The following is a 5,000-nucleotide window of genomic DNA, read 5'->3' on the forward strand; positions in this document are numbered from 1 at the left end:
GCTTGCCGGGAAACAACGATTTTTCCGATCTAGAAAGAGACAGAGATAGACGATCCGCGTTATGTTAAATATTTCAAGGTTCCCGATTCCACAAAATTATAAAAAGGATACGGCTGTGTAGCGGGGATCAAAACGAGTAATTTCATGTATAAAGTTTAATTAAACTCCCAATAGTTTGCCGGGAAACATCGATTCTTCCGATCTAGAAAGAGACAGAGACAGTCGATCCGCGTTATGTTAAATATTTCAAGGTTCCCGATTCCACAAAATTATAAAAAGTATACGGCTGTGTAGCAAGGATCAAAACGAGAAATTTCATGTATAAAGTTTGATTAAACTCCCAATAGCTTGCCGGGAAACATCGATTCTTCCGATCTAGAAAGAGACAGAGACAGTCGATCCGCGTTATGTTAAATATTTCAAGGTTCCCGATTCCACAAAATTATAAAAAGTATACGGCTGTGTAGCAAGGATCAAAACGAGTAATTTCATGTATAAAGTTTGATTAAACTCCCAATAGCTTGCCGGGAAACATCGATTTTTCCGATCTAGAAAGAGACAGAGATAGACGATCCGCGTTATGTTAAATATTTCAAGGTTCCCGATTCCACAAAATTATAAAAAGGATACGGCTGTGTAGCGGGGATCAAAACGAGTAATTTCATGTATAAAGTTTAATTAAACTCCCAATAGTTTGCCGGGAAACATCGATTCTTCCGATCTAGAAAGAGACAGAGACAGTCGATCCGCGTTATGTTAAATATTTCAAGGTTCCCGATTCCACAAAATTATAAAAAGTATACGGCTGTGTAGCGGGGATCAAAACGAGTAATTTCGTGTATAAAGTTTAATTAATATCCCATTACTTTGCCGGGAAACATCAATACTTCGATCGCGCGAGAGAGACAGAGAAACGAACAGACTTTTTTTCGATTTACGGCTAAAATAAATTTTTCTCATTTTATTCAATAACATATTCTTGCTTAGATAACTTTTTTACATAGGGATTAAGCATTTAGAACGACATATTGTTTAAAATAATGGTACTTTACTCTTGTGATTTTTCGGTTTTTTTTTATTATTTTGAAAAATAAATTTTTGTAATTTTTTTAAATACGATATTCGTGATCAGTGAACGATTTTACATATGGATTAAGCATTTAGAATCGTGCGGAAGCGTTATTAAAAAAGTTTACTCGATGCGATGGGACTTTGAAAAGTTTGTGAAAATTTTCATATTGGGAAAAAATGTGTAATTTTTTGTCTAGTTTGCGGTGGTGTAATTTATTTTAATGTTTACTATAAATTTTTTTTTCGTTCGTTCACGCGCTATGTTACAACAGCACGGCCGGGCGGTCTGTTGCCGCGGCGGTTTACACTCATAAGCGCGCGTGCTATTCGGCCGGCGGCGCCGGCGTCCTTGCCGGCCGTTCGGTATCTATAAGAGATACACGGTCCGTGCGAGGCGGACGGAGCAGAGCGGGTTTTGGGCCAATTCTACGATCTCGGTCGAGAAGCTGTCTCAGAGCTCCTTCGGGGCTTCGGTCCTGACTGTTTCGTGCCGTTTACGTTACGGACTTTTCTCCACACAGCGTGGCCACGGGTCGGTGTCTTTGACCGAATGGCCCATATGTGGCAAGCCCTACGGGGTTGGTTACCCGTATGCACTTTGTATGTATACTCGTACTCACTGAGCATCAACTCTTCTGTCCGAGCGATGGAAAAATTTTTTAAAATGCATCTGTAAGATTTGGAAGCAAATCGTACCAATTGAAAACTGTGGCTAAAATGAATAGCCCAGTGGAGAGAGAAAACTATCAAAAAACTGATTTTTTAAATCAAGAGGTGTCAGAAATCGAAATGCCTAGCGCGAGCGGAAGAACACGCTTTCTCGCCAGTCCAGCATGTGTCCTGTCCGTTCTTCCTCGGCTTGCCGATTTTGCCCAGATCAGAGGTTTCGTGCTTCCGGCGGTCAGAAGATCAGCGTGAGCGTACGCGCTTCCACGACTATGGCATCGCCCATGTACTTTTTCCTTTGAATATATTTGAGTACATAAAAAATATTAAAACATAGAGAGAACTGTGTCTTGGATCTTAAAAATTTGTCAATAGCGATGATATATTATTACTTAACTTGAAGTATTTGTACGTTTTAGCTGGGACGTACATTTATCTTACAAGATGTTAATAGCGAGACTCTTGAAGATAAAATTATCTTGTGATTTTATGAAGGCAAAGATAGAAACGTACGAAGCTGGCGTACGTAGAAAAATGTGATTTTATGATAGAACAAAAATATAATACGTACGTTTTTGGGCGTACGGTAAAATATCTGTATGGTAGAAAAATGAAAGAAATTGAGCGTTAAAGAAGATATGTTACAAGCGCGGAATGTGGCAAAACTTGTACATATTTGAAAGAGAAAAATGGTGTGTCGACCTGACATATATATATGAAACAGGCGACGATGGAAAAGGATTTAAATTTTGTCCATTTTATATATACATATTGTATAGTTCCCTGGTTGATCCTGCCAGTAGTCATATGCTTGTCTCAAAGATTAAGCCATGCATGTCTCAGTACATGCCGTATTAAGGTGAAACCGCGAATGGCTCATTAAATCAGTTATGGTTTCTTAGATCGTACTAAAATTTACTTGGATAACTGTGGTAATTCTAGAGCTAATACATGCAAAACAGAGTTCCGACCAGAGATGGTAGGAACGCTTTTATTAGATCAAAACCAATCGGTGGCGGGTGTTTACACTCGTCCATCGTTTGCTTTGGTGACTCTGAATAACTTTGTGCTGATCGCATGGTCTTATAGCACCGGCGACGCATCTTTCAAATGTCTGCCTTATCAACTGTCGATGGTAGGTTCTGCGCCTACCATGGTTGTAACGGGTAACGGGGAATCAGGGTTCGATTCCGGAGAGGGAGCCTGAGAAACGGCTACCACATCCAAGGAAGGCAGCAGGCGCGCAAATTACCCACTCCCGGCACGGGGAGGTAGTGACGAAAAATAACGATACGGGACTCATCCGAGGCCCCGTAATCGGAATGAGTACACTTTAAATCCTTTAACGAGGATCCATTGGAGGGCAAGTCTGGTCCCAGCAGCCGCGGTAATTCCAGCTCCAATAGCGTATATTAAAGTTGTTGCGGTTAAAAAGCTCGTAGTTGAATCTGTGTGTCACAGTGTCGGTTCATCGCTCGCGGTGTTTAACTGGCATTATGTGGTACGTCCTACCGGTGGGCTTTGCTCTTCACGGGGCGGTCCAACTAATATCCCATCGCGGTGCTCTTCACTGAGTGTCGAGGTGGGCCGGTACGTTTACTTTGAACAAATTAGAGTGCTCAAAGCAGGCTACCTTCGCCTGAATACTGTGTGCATGGAATAATGGAATAGGACCTCGGTTCTATTTTGTTGGTTTTCGGAACCCCGAGGTAATGATTAATAGGGACAGATGGGGGCATTCGTATTGCGACGTTAGAGGTGAAATTCTTGGATCGTCGCAAGACGGACAGAAGCGAAAGCATTTGCCAAAAATGTTTTCATTAATCAAGAACGAAAGTTAGAGGTTCGAAGGCGATCAGATACCGCCCTAGTTCTAACCATAAACGATGCCAGCTAGCGATCCGCCGAAGTTCCTACGATGACTCGGCGGGCAGCTTCCGGGAAACCAAAGCTTTTGGGTTCCGGGGGAAGTATGGTTGCAAAGCTGAAACTTAAAGGAATTGACGGAAGGGCACCACCAGGAGTGGAGCCTGCGGCTTAATTTGACTCAACACGGGAAACCTCACTAGGCCCGGACACCGGAAGGATTGACAGATTGATAGCTCTTTCTTGATTCGGTGGGTGGTGGTGCATGGCCGTTCTTAGTTGGTGGAGCGATTTGTCTGGTTAATTCCGATAACGAACGAGACTCTAGCCTGCTAAATAGACGTAATTATGGTATCTCGAAGGCTCTCGGCTTCTGCCGGTGGGGTTTTTACTACCAACGTACAAACAAATCTTCTTAGAGGGACAGGCGGCTTCTAGCCGCACGAGATTGAGCAATAACAGGTCTGTGATGCCCTTAGATGTTCTGGGCCGCACGCGCGCTACACTGAAGGAATCAGCGTGTGTTCCCTGGCCGAAAGGCCCGGGTAACCCGCTGAACCTCCTTCGTGCTAGGGATTGGGGCTTGCAATTATTCCCCATGAACGAGGAATTCCCAGTAAGCGCGAGTCATAAGCTCGCGTTGATTACGTCCCTGCCCTTTGTACACACCGCCCGTCGCTACTACCGATTGAATGATTTAGTGAGGTCTTCGGACTGGTGCGCGGCAATGTTTCGGCATTGCCGATGATGCCGGGAAGATGACCAAACTTGATTATTTAGAGGAAGTAAAAGTCGTAACAAGGTTTCCGTAGGTGAACCTGCGGAAGGATCATTACAATGTTCCAATATATCTCAAAGAGAGAGAGGAGAGGAGGAGAGAAAATGAATTCGATTAGTTTGTGGATAAGAATTCATATAAAAAAAAAGATATTGTTGAGCCCGCCAGATCATTCGTGCGTGATTTACACGGCCAGACGTGTGTACTACACGTATTAGGCCTTTGATCTGCGTTGCGTAGGCCATCTTCTCGATAGAGAGAAAGCCAATGTATTCTTTTTTCTTTCTTTACACACACACACACAGTTGTAGTAGGACAGGGAGGGATGCGAGCGTGCTAATCACGCTTCCTCAAGTCTTCGCTGTGGTGTAAAAAAAAAAGAAAAAAAGGAATCGTTGGGAAAGTCCAAAGGACGAAAATATCGGGCAGTCTGAAGATAACTTAATGCTCGTTTACATTGGTATCAAGAGAGACCGGCTTGTGTAGCTCGTTTCAATGCTGTGTCGTTGTCATTGACACCCTACTCTGTTGCGCGCTAGTGGCAGCATGAGCGTGGGACGTATATATATATATGACACCCAGCTAGAGCCGGCCGTGAGTCCGTCCGGTGTAAATAACG

At 43.3% G+C, this 5,000-nt stretch overlaps 1 non-coding gene across 1 annotated transcript; it reads left to right on the forward strand.

The window, feature by feature from the left end:
• The first annotated feature begins 2,517 nt into the window (after positions 1-2,517).
• Positions 2,518-4,438, forward strand: LOC143260850 (small subunit ribosomal RNA). The gene has a single exon (XR_013035122.1). It is a non-coding gene; the product is annotated as a small subunit ribosomal RNA (ribosomal RNA).
• The last annotated feature ends 562 nt before the right edge of the window (positions 4,439-5,000 follow it).

The sequence above is a fragment of the Megalopta genalis genome, unplaced genomic scaffold (assembly GCF_051020955.1).
Source record: "Megalopta genalis isolate 19385.01 unplaced genomic scaffold, iyMegGena1_principal scaffold0021, whole genome shotgun sequence".
Classification (NCBI taxonomy): domain Eukaryota; kingdom Metazoa; phylum Arthropoda; class Insecta; order Hymenoptera; family Halictidae; genus Megalopta; species Megalopta genalis.